At 40.4% G+C, this 12,130-nt stretch overlaps 3 long non-coding RNA genes across 3 annotated transcripts; 2 read left to right on the forward strand and 1 right to left on the reverse strand.

Moving 5' to 3' along the window:
- The first annotated feature begins 217 nt into the window (after nucleotides 1-217).
- LOC145434604 (uncharacterized) lies at nucleotides 218-3,206 on the forward strand. The gene is made up of 2 exons (XR_013913488.1): nucleotides 218-1,353; nucleotides 2,959-3,206. It is a non-coding gene; the product is annotated as an uncharacterized LOC145434604 (long non-coding RNA).
- A 1,134-nt stretch (nucleotides 3,207-4,340) lies between these two features.
- On the forward strand, nucleotides 4,341-6,785 carry LOC145434606 (uncharacterized). Its single transcript, XR_013913490.1, has 3 exons — nucleotides 4,341-4,480; nucleotides 4,540-6,189; nucleotides 6,257-6,785. It is a non-coding gene; the product is annotated as an uncharacterized LOC145434606 (long non-coding RNA).
- Nucleotides 5,109-6,759, reverse strand: LOC145434605 (uncharacterized). Its single transcript, XR_013913489.1, has 3 exons — nucleotides 6,552-6,759; nucleotides 5,634-6,489; nucleotides 5,109-5,542 (listed from the first exon to the last, which is right to left on the reverse strand). It is a non-coding gene; the product is annotated as an uncharacterized LOC145434605 (long non-coding RNA).
- Nucleotides 6,786-12,130: the final 5,345 nt, after the last annotated feature.

Here is a 12,130-nt window from a genome sequence, read left to right on the forward strand (position 1 = left end):
TCCCACTAACTTACTGACAAACAGATAGCGACATTTTCTCCAGCTTAAGATACCACTGGATGAATATAAAGCTCTCTTCCATAGTAATTATGGCTCTCGGCATTGCTTTTTATATCTCATGCGATGTTTTCCTGTTAGAGCTGTCAGCGTAATTCTGCCAAGTGTTGCGATATTCTCTGAATTTATTATGCAATAAACAAATTCATTGTCCCGTAGTTTGAGAATGGTGGGAAACCTACATGACATGCAGTTAATTGCAATCGGTTCTGAATAAGTGTACCTGGAAAAAGGTGCTCGGTTACTGCCATATTCATAACCAGTGTCTTGACTATATATACACTGTAAAAAATATGGTAGATTTACTGGGAAATCTCTGTAAATTTTACCACGAATTACCGGTCGCAGCCAATTACTGCGCGTAGCTTGACATTTTACATTTTGATATGTAATATTACCTTAATATAGCTGTAAAGTAAGTTACCAGAATTTCTTCGCAAAATTACTGACAGTTACCCGTTACTGCAGTTTACCGGGCTATTGGCAAAATTGATTAGCATCAAAATCGCTGCAGCCAGTGTATACGTAGAACTGAATGTTACTGATATATCATTCTAGAGGTGATTTGACCTGATTGAACCTCGTTTGCGAGACTGGGGTCTGTCACACCGAAATTGTTGGCCCTAGTATCAATTTAAGCTTAGTAGGGTACAAGAAATAACTGACAATCGTAGCTAATGTGGTATACCGTAGCCATATTATATTATAAGGCAATGGCTGTACGGCCACTACGGCCAGTCTCGCTGGTTACATTCGTTGTCACGGATAAGGCTGATAAGTTAGAAAATTAGTTCAAAATGTATAATATTGCTCGGGGAAACTAGAAATATCAGCACCGCATGCTCAGCTGACCATTTGCTAATGGCGGACAAGGCGACCTGTAATAGGTTACATTAGGTGACTGCTTTTTCTGAGATTCGTAGTAAACAACCAACGCACAACTGTGACATCACAAGCAGCGTCTGGTTAGGTAAGTACAGTAAGTAGTGAACAACACATAGAATATATATCAATTTATACGAAATTAGATGAAAAAAGGGACTATGTGCAATGCTAAATGTTTCTGTATGGAAAAAACGACCCTGATCAAACATTATAACGTGGCCAGTAAATATTATTGGTGTCATGTGTCAGCGGATGAATACCATTTATTTCGAAATCGTTCGAGTGTCGTCTGGCCAGTGGCCATTAGTGAGATTTGAGCAAAGGGTGGAGCCAAGCTTGTTGTGCTTGAAGAAAGTGGACGCGATCGTTGAAGATTCCTAGGAATGCTGAATGGAATACGCATCTAAAAAGGTAATACAGTACTACATAGTATTTGTTACCGTGAATATCTGACTCTGCACACCAGCCCTCGATGACTTAGATTTCATGATTAATATATTTCATTCGCCGCATTCTCTGTTCTATTTTGGGATATTTGTCGACTTATATAGTGACCACATACTCCGCTGCGGAGGAGTTGAAACTGTTGGCTTGGTAATGTCATTTTCGGGCCATAGCATAGATATGTTGGCACTTCTTCGTTATTACCCACACATCCAGAAGTGATCACCATGAAACTAATAAATGATTCCCATGAACATGTGAAAATTTATAAACGTCAAAATAAATTGTTTTTCGCGTTGGGATTAGGGCTAGGGGAATATTAGGGTCGTGGGAAGGGGGTATAACTCGTATAAGGGGGGGTTAGGGTCAAGGTTGGGATATCCTAAGATTAGGGTTGGGGAAGGGGTTATTAGGGTGGGTTAGGATATCCTAAGATTAGGGTTGCGGGACGCGGGTGCTAGGGTAGGTTAGGGTCAAGGTTGAGGTAGGATATCCCAAGATTAGGGTTAAATTTGGGGTCAGCATATCCCAAGATTATGGTTGGGAATATTGTCATCTTCACCCCCAACCCTAATCTTAGGATATCTTAACCCCATCCTTGACCCTAACCCACCCTTATACGAGTTATATCCCCCATCCCTAATATCCCCAACCCTTATCTTAGGATATCCTAACCTAACCCTAATATCCCCAACCCTAATCCTAGGATATCCTAACCTAACCCACCCTAATATCCCCCGGCCCCCATCCCTAATATCTCCCGACCCTAATCTTAGTATATCCTAACCCCAACCTTGACCCTAACCCACGCTAATATCTCTCTCCCCCATCCCTAATCTTAGGATGTCTTAACCCTAACCTACCCTACCCTAATATCCCTCTCCGTCATCCCTAATATCCCCGAGCCTAATCTTAGGATATCTTAACCCTAACCTACCCTACCCTAATATCCCCCTCCCCATCCCTAATATCTCCCGACCCTAATCTTAGGATATCCTAACCCACCCTAATATCCCCCTCCCCCATCCCTAATATCCGTCTACCCCACCCCAACGCGAAATACAATTCATTTTGACGTTTATAAATTTTTTTGTTATTGTTCATGGTAAGCATTTATTGGTGTCATGGGGATCATTTTTTCGATGTGTGGGGAATAACGAAGAAGTGCCGATATGTTTTCATCCACTGCTGGATTTGTTTGCCACACAAGCCACCTTAAGGATCGCCACTGATGCGTGTCGTTCTACATCCTCCTATCTGTTCATGAAATCGCATTGTGTCTTATCGCATTGTACATTGTGTGTGACTTGTTCAGATAAAAATATAACCCAACCATGTTATGTTATGTTATGTTAAATTAGGAACCTTTTGCTTCAATACAGAGATAAAGTCATGAATCTCTGCTATGTCATGTAAAAGGCGGAGCCGTCATCACACAATGTGCCAGTACCGGTACTTCAAAACATGTTATATTTTTGTTAGCCCATTTGTCTTAGTCTTTATAATGTCATGTCCACTGTCCAGGTTAGGAACTTTGCTTTATATAGCGACTTACGCATGAATTCTTTTTAGTGGAACTGCAAGATACTACTTACACAGAAGGAATGAGAACGAGAAAAAGAAACAATTGGAAGTTTGGCCGGTGGTGGAATTAATTCACGTTTTCTTGAGACCACTCGTGTTACTGCATGTCTTCTAAAGAAGAATTAGACCTCCAGCAGCAATATTTTTCCATCGATAACCACTTCATCGTGATATCATGAATGAATATACAGTTTGTTCCAATGTCGTTTTGGGGATGTGAAGAAAATGTTGCGATATTTTTGCATCGGGTTGCTTTGCGATAGGTATGGATGTACGTGAATTTACAAGCTGGTATGTAATCCTGATTTACAGGGACAGCATGTAGGTAGGTAAGGTAGGCGGTAAAATGACAGTCTCGATCGCAAATGTACAGGAGAACATGTAGATTAGATATACCGGAGGTGACTGTAACATTACAGTCTGGCGTGTAAAGTGAGATTACCGGACGAGTGTAAGTTAAATTTACATTGACTAACGGTAATGTTAGATTACCAGGAAATGTCTGGCTACCGTGCTTCCAAACATTTCGCGGTAAATCGAGGTTTTTATTTTTTACAGTGTACAAACGGGCGTGGCCGTTTCCGAGCTTACTTTCGAAATGTAGTTAAGTTGCAAAAGTGATTGAATGCACGGCACCTGGCAGACTTCAACAAATGGATGAGTACATTTTTTATTAAGACAAATTAGAGCGAAATGACTTCAAGCATATGAATGAGGGCGCGACATTTTTTACTATCATAAAGGGGGCGTCTCTAAAAATCCCAGTGCAATTACGGAAGCAAGCAATTATCATTGTGGGACAACAAATGTATATTATTAAAAAACAAAATAGTTGGATATTTCTAGCAAAAATACCGGGAATCCAAAACGTGTACGACCACACCAAATTTATCATTGTGATCTTGTTCATATCCCACCGCAATGTAGAGAGATAGGAATTTTAGATTCAAAAGTTTATGTTATTTCAAAAAATGTTCAACGTGTGGAACAGTGGTTCCAACGCTTTTTGCCTGTGTGTCGGGGCCATATTTTAAACTGCAGAGTACGAATGGAGTCGCATTAATATACTCAAGTAATTACAGCGAAAACTTTAACGTATTAAACATGTATATCAGGTTAACTCCATTTAGGGGTTTCAAACGCTTACACATAAATTTCTATATAGACACTATATCGGTTATTTAAGCTTTAAAGGTCAACTGCATCTTCATGACAACTTTGCGGAATCATGTTCAGAATTTTTTTTCATAACGAAATTACAGACTTTCCGTGTTTCAACTCAATCGGAAATTGCCGTAATTTTGACTGAAAGTTCCAATATTGGCATGTTTACAGAAAAAGCAGAATGTGCATTGTGACGTCAAGTGAGTGACACATATTTTATCAACACCGGTCCCAGCGGCTGTTTGTGTTCTCGCTGTTTTTATTCTAGTTAGTTATAGCCGAGGTTTCCATTGTAACGGATTTGCCAAGTGATATTGAAACTGAGCCCGAGTCTCGGATGTCGAATGTAAATATCATTTTTGCACGTACTTTCAAAATTACCGTTCAAATGCGGGATTGGTTCAGGTGTTGATGCGATCGATCCCACGTCAGTGGAACCCCTTGCAGTTGCAGCTTCATATGATGGTGATGGGTCATCAGCCTAGCTTGCTCAGCGCAAGCCACTCGTCGAGACTACATGAAATGTAGTTGTATATGTAGTCTGTAGTGTAATAGCTCGTTTCAGTCATGTATCTTGATAAGTTTGTGCTGTAAGGAGGTTCCGAGAGTTACTGACAGAACAAAAGTGTATCACAGAATTGCCAGGATTCAATTCAGTGTGTCTGGACGTTGACGTATTGGAGATGTCCTACTATGGATATCAACAGGAATATGGCCACAGAATAATAACATCGAGTTCGATGCATGAATCGGATGAGTCTCTGATTCGGTTGCCAAATACTTATCTCGCACTAATACACTTATTTTCACTTTTCAGGAAGTTGAAACATACTGCCTACAGAAATTGTGTTCGCTGGGTATGGGAATTCTGTCGCAAAAACCAGCGGAAAATCCTGCCTGCATCCGTTGTTACTGCTGTCCGAACAAAATTTACGTCAAATTCTTACAAAGGATTCCAGTTCAGTAACGCCACATTGTGAATGTACAGTTGTATTACAAATAATAAACGCATACAATTAATCAACCAAAATAACTACTGTGTCAGGCAGAAAAGCATATCGGGTTTTATGTCAGGCAATAGCTTCCTCTCTGCTAATTTTGATTATGCTGCTAGTCAGAGGAGGTGGAACGGTCTCAGCACAATTGCTGAACTCAACAGTTTCTGGTCCAGTTCTGATGAGAGCTTGTCGACAAGCTCATTGCAGTAATCCAGAACAATATGACGAAATCTTATGATGCAGTCAGATCAACGGCAGTTACCAAATGTTGAATTTAAAAGTATCTTGTGAACCGTACATTCCCATTTTTGTACTTCGGGTATTTGACACAGTACCGCGGTGCTCCTTCTTTCGACATTTTCCGAATTTTCGAGCAATTTTCATTGAAATGCAGAATTGCCAACTGCATCCTACAAAAAATGCAAAATTGATGAGGCTAGTAATTATGCCAAAATCTGATATAGGTTGTTTTGAATAGCCGAGACACTGCAAGGTACCTACCTCACTTTTTGACTGTTATGGTTGTAGTGATATAACTTTGGGCAGAAATGATTGAGGAGGGCATTGAATGGTTCACTTCCAGCAGTGTTTCCATTCGGTGATAGATAACGTATGTCATTTTCCATTCACGTGGAGTAGAGAACATCGAAAATCCTTTCACATGCCAATGAATCTGAAAATGGATTGTCATAATGGTAAACAACACAATCAAAGATGCTATTCATTCAACTTAAATTTAGGCCTATATGTATCATGTATATATGCTGAATGGAGCAGTTTGTTTCTTTTTGATACAGTCAAGTAGGCAATTTCATCTTTATAGGATGTAACGGCATCTACACTACCCGTAAATCACCTTAACTGCTGGTTGCTGATGAACATTTACAATATGATTAGCAACTGCTTGCCAGATTTCCAATGACAAATCTGGGTCTCCATCACCACGGCGTGCGCAAAAATAAACTTGACTCGTAATAGCTTTGATCCAGTGCCGAATTATTCTGCAGTCAGCTCGATTTGATAGTGCCAACAGCTTCTTGCGGAAACCTGGTGGATTGTATCATGCGTGAATGGAAAAGAGTGACTGTTTAGAATAGATAGCCAGTCTCACCTTTTGCAAGAAGATCCCAGGTGTCAAATGTATGTTTTATTTCTGGATGCGTTTCTCTGATATGCTTTGATGCCACAACTTTCAGCTGTTCTTCTTGTAGAACAGCCATGCACCAAACCAGACTCTTGCACGTCCAACTCTGATTGACACATTGGACAATGTTGAGAAATGCTCATCAGTTTATTTCTGCCCACAATCACAAATTGGGTCTTGCTATTCTCCAGACATTCCTCTGAATCTGAATGCCTGCAAATCAATATCTTGGTGAAGACATGGTATAAATATGATTACACTGTTCAAGTACTCACTCTGACTCGCCATATAATTCTGCTGGGTGAAAGCTATCATCTCTTGACAGGGATTGGATATCACTTTCACACAGTCTTCATAATCCTCTCCAGCCATAGGGTTCGGACAGCGATGAAAAGACACTTTGGGTACCGAATATCGCGTATTGGAGCAACCATACGCGACACAAGATGTACCTCCGTGCCGCATCTTCTTCATACCTTCCATATTCACGATCAAATCCAGTATCAAAATCAATCCCAACAGGAATAGCTATCTGTTTACCTTACCAGGACTTCTGCTGTGTAACTCACATGACGTCATTTCATAGCTGAATGATTTCATATCCGTTTTTCAGCTTTTCGATTTATAATTTAAATTACTTGATAACTATCAGGTAATTTCAATTTTCATTATTTTATTCATATTCCTAACCACATAACGTACGAAATAAGGCAAAGTCATTTTTAAGATGCAGTTGACCTTTAATAGACGGAGATTGGTGATATCCATGTATTTCCTGGGGCATACTACGAAAGCATGCCATTACTACAACTTTACTACCGATATGTTGTTTTGTGATAGATCTCTTGCCTATATAGATATTGCGGTGGAATGTACGAAGAAAAGTATTGGACTTTTACTTGGATATTAGCAGATACAGTGAGGCTAGTAACACTGCATGGGCATGTGCTCTTCACAGAAGCATCGTATGAAGGTCTATCACCACTAAAATCCTAGATATATCCAATTTCGTGACGGCTATTTCTCCTCTGAACCAGACTTGGAAAACTGGAAAATTTGCAACTTTTCCAAATTAGATTAGAAGTAGAATTAGAGCTACACAGTCTTTTTCAAAATTAGATTAGAATTAGAATTAGAGCTACACATTTTTTTCCAAATTAGATTAGAATTAGAATTAGAATTTCTGAATTCGCAAAAACTTGGAAATTGAATGAAATTGTGAATGAAAAATAAATACAGCAAAAACCAAGCTCAGTTCATATCAAATCACAGTGCATTCCTACAAGCATGAAAATAGTTAACGTCTGTACATCAAGCTTTTATCGTTTTGCACTATACCAGGGATCCCCAACATGCAGTCACATGCGACCGACGATCTGGTTTGTGATTTTGGAAGAATGAGGTAAAGCATTTTGAAATCCAGGGTTGTAACCAAGTGCTCCGAGTCACAAGTCAATCTCACTTTTAAAGTTTTGACTCGAGTCAAGTCGAGTCATTTCAATTGGCCAGCGAGTCAAGTCCGAGTTCAAGTCATAGAGCAGAGGTTCGAGTCCGAGTCATGGGATAATGACTCGAGTCCGAGTCCAAGTCCTTGTGTTGACTGCTCAGTTTCCAGTTGGAGTCTTGTTAAAGCCACTGTTTTAACTCTGTTTGATGATATCGAATGGTTCGCATTTATAATATACTAGTTTTCCTCACTTTTAATAGTTTTTGGTCGCATTTTCAAGTACCAGTACCAATGGACGAAATCCCAATAGAGTGGTTACTCTATTATTCTTCGAAATTACAATGAAATGTCGGTCCTGGCTGTCTGAGTCTCGAGTCATATGACTTGGTTCTAGTAATGCGCAATGACTCGAGTCCAAGTCGAGTCATTTCCGTATTTTGAGAAAATGACTCGAGTCAAGTCGAGTCATCAGAAAATCGTGACTCGAGTCTGACCCGATTCGAGTCATGACTCGAGTCATTACAACCCTGTTGAAATCTGAAATCGATTTCAGTAGGAAATTAGTGTAATTGTTTCAAAATAAGCTATTCGCCTGTACCCAACAACACTATTCCTCGCCAACTGACAAGACGTCGGCCATGGAAACATCGATGAACAGAAAGTTGATATGAGCATATTGCCTTGACCTACAATGGCCCAGACACTATACCAAGACCGAGGCGTTTAGAAAACGGCCTAGGGATTTCCTACAAGATCAATCTTTAGGATGAGATAGTCTTTCATATATGGTAACATGTCTGCCTATCCCTAATATCGATTCCTTAGTCACTGAAAAGTCTGACCAGGTATCGTGCGCAGCTCATAGTTCAAAATTTAAATGATGTTTACAATCATGATATTTCGTGTTTTATATGTAGGCCTACTTCCTTAATAGAATATTACTCCTTTTAGGGTAACCAGGCCAATCGCCCATGTTACCGAGAACGGCGTTGTACTAACGTAAAGTTTTAATAGCATGGTTGCTCAACTGTGTTGGCTATTTTGTCTCAATATTGCATGATTGCGACCCGAGGCCTCTACGAAATGTCAATTGTGGCCCGCGACCCGTTTTGAGTTGGCGACCCCTGCAGTTCTCCTGCATGGCTGAAATTTCGTTCCGGTGGAGCTAATGTTGCAGTGATGCCTACGAGTTCTTGAGCAGATGCCTTAACATGAGGAAAACGGTTTTCTCTTTTCCAGTTACTCAAAACATCGCAGTCCATGCTCTCACGCTCTGCTTCGATCTCTTTTCACTGAATTCTCTAATATATTTCATTGGTTGGATCTAAAGCAATCATCCTCTTTTTTCTTGATGTAGTTAAGGGCATGTAAGTGAACAAGCCTGTGTTAACGATCTCTTTTTCTTCGCTGCTGTTCTGTTTGTGATCGAAACTAGAAAGTTATTCGCAGACCACACGCTACTCGTTTGGTAACTCGGTCAAGGAAGCGTGACCACGTAACGCCGATTCTTAGATCCCTTCATTGGTTACCCGTGAAATTTAGGTCTGAATACAAGCTTCTTCTGTACGTCTTCAAATGCATGGAGGGAAGTGCACCAACGTATCTTCGTGAGCTAGTGACAATGTATAATCCCGGAAGAGCGCTACGTTCTCAGTCCCAAATGCTCTTGTCAGTTCCAAGAGTTAGAACATCGACCTACAGTGTGAGAACCTTTTCTTCCTCGGCCGCCATTCTGTGGAACAATCTTCCAATTTCTATCAGACTATGTGACTCGCTATATGTTTTCAAACGCAAAATCAAGACCGCTTTATTCACACGAGCGTCCGGACTAGAGTAGTGTTCTTTCCGCCCTACAACTATGCACTTCGTCTTTTATACATATCGTTTACTTTTATATTTTATTGCCTTTTATGTACAGCGCCCTAGTGTAGTAATGACATATTGTTATATTCGGCGCTCTATAAATTAATATATTATATTCTTTATTCACAGTAAAACTGGTAGATACTCACATAATCCGGGGAGCAACCTGCCCCCAAAGGAAAATGGCGAGATTGGAGTAAATTTTTAAAATTTCAGTAATACATTCAAATTGTTATTCCTATGCAATACACGGAGAAGTCAGATTACAGAATTGCAGCAGATGAAGAATTGTCAAGGGTTACAGAGCAGAGGTAGAGATGATTGAAGATGAAGAATCGAAATTACAGAAATTATGCTGTGATTCACAAGTGTAATTTTAGTCCAGTGGTGCATTCAAGGCCTTCCGAAGAATATGCACAGTGCCCAATAATGTGATTTTCTGGATCATGTCGAATCGAACGTTACCCGGAATTTGTTGGATGTGCCTATGCCAGCATGGATATTATTCGTCACAATAACTACTAGGACTATACCAGTGGTTACCAAACGGTGGGGAATTCCCCACTGGTGGGAATTCAATGGTTTCTGGTGGGGAATAGACGCATTTGTTCAAAATTATATATAGGACAGTCTAAATATTCACGGAGACACATGTGCAATTACCGTTACCAGTTGATTGCTCTGAAATGTATGTAACGAAAATTATATTGCGTGTTGTTTACAAAACCTCATTTTAACTCTGGATGGACAATCATGGCGTCACAAACGCATCCAGCACGACTAGGTTGACGTGAAATAACGCTTTCGCGAAATTTTCAGCGTTACTGGTATCGGTTCACAATACGTTATATGTTTCAGGTATAGACGATTGTCTTGCGTACTGGTGTAGTTGTGTGTCTTGTGTAGTCAAACCAGCAAATAGCTGCTCTGTGATGACAAAAATGCTGGGTAGTGGGGAACAGGACCGTAACTGCCGCACCCCAAACCCCCCAATGGGGGGGGGGGGGGGGGGCTCGAGGAGCCCAAATTTATTTCGTGAATTAACATAAATTAAAGTATCTTTTAAAATTTATGCCACTTTTTCAAACAAATTTCGCGCTGGGTGCGCGATGTTTTATTGCCAATTATCTAATTATTGGGTACCATTTCCCCACGAAAATACGTAGAATTTATAGAAATGTAGACTTTGGCTTCGGCTATTACTGCGCCCCGACGCACCAAGGCAAATGAAATGATAGGCCATGCAACATGCAATTTCGAGAAGTGTGCCAGAACGATCAGCAGCGAGAAGACCTCAGCCGAATGTTGTCGTGACCCACAACTTCGATATATATACAATATACAATACATATATGTTTAATTAGCTAAATGGCTGGCGCCGAATGTTCCCTACAGGACAAATGCCATCCCGCAGGGAAAAATTATTTGCCAATAAAGCAATACCAATTTGAAATCGTGTGTGCCTTTTAGTTTTGGCGATTTCCTTATCTTTTGACATAGCAGACATAGGAGGTCACGGAGTAGCATAATATAACGAAGTCAATATAGCCAACCAACGGGTCTGCCCGAAGATGTTCAATTCTTATTTAGGGGTCCTACCTTTTCCAACACACCTCACTCAGCTGTACCGGTAAATCTGATTGCGTGAGCAGAGAGGGGATAAAAAATTGAAAGCAAAATATATGCAATTCCCGATGATATTGGCCGATTCAAACACGAATTATATAAATTTTTCGCGCTTCGCGCGTTTAGTCGAAATAGGGCGACGCACTAAACAGTAGAACCATTGTAGCTGATAAGTGGTAGGGCAGTGGTTCCCAACCAGGGAGGAATTCCCCCCTTGGGGGGAATTTTGCAATTTTTAGGGGGGAATTCGACTTTAGAATTGTAACGGATTTCCCAAATTGTTCATATTCGAACAGTCATTTAGTCAACCAGGTATATCCGAACGTATACTCCTTATGGCTCTTTTTTGTTTGCTGAAAGTATGTTCAAATGCTATTGAAATTTCTTTTCCACATACAAATCCCCCCAGCCCTTTTTCAATTAGTTCAGATGTGCTGCAGTTCGCAAGACAATTTTGTGGGCCAGCGGCAGCCTCTCAATCAAATATATCCTACTCGTGCCGAATCTATCACAACAAGGCCTCTAGTGAAAGTATTTATCTTATATTTTCAAGTCAACATTTTCAGACTGTGACTAAATATTCCAACGTCATCGATTCAAGTCAGAGAGATCGCTAGCCTTGCTTTATTTTTAGTGAACAGCTACCCGACCGAAAAAAGACATGGTAAACTTGGTGCAATGTTGCCGAAACGTAATGGGCGTCCTAAATTTCAATGAGCTCCAGCAGGGAATCTGATCACGTGTATGTTATATATCAGGGCTGTAACCCAGTCAAGAGGCTCCGAGTCACAAGTCAATCTCCCTTTCATAGTTTTGACTCGAGTCAAGTCGAGTCATTTTCAATTCACCATTGAGTCAAGTCCAAGTCACCGAGCAGACGGTCGAGTCCGAGTCATGGTATTATGACTCGAGTACGAG

This window comes from Botryllus schlosseri, chromosome 2 (assembly GCF_051294905.1).
Source record: "Botryllus schlosseri isolate E-star chromosome 2, Bs_hap1, whole genome shotgun sequence".
Taxonomy (NCBI): Eukaryota; Metazoa; Chordata; class Ascidiacea; order Stolidobranchia; family Styelidae; genus Botryllus; species Botryllus schlosseri.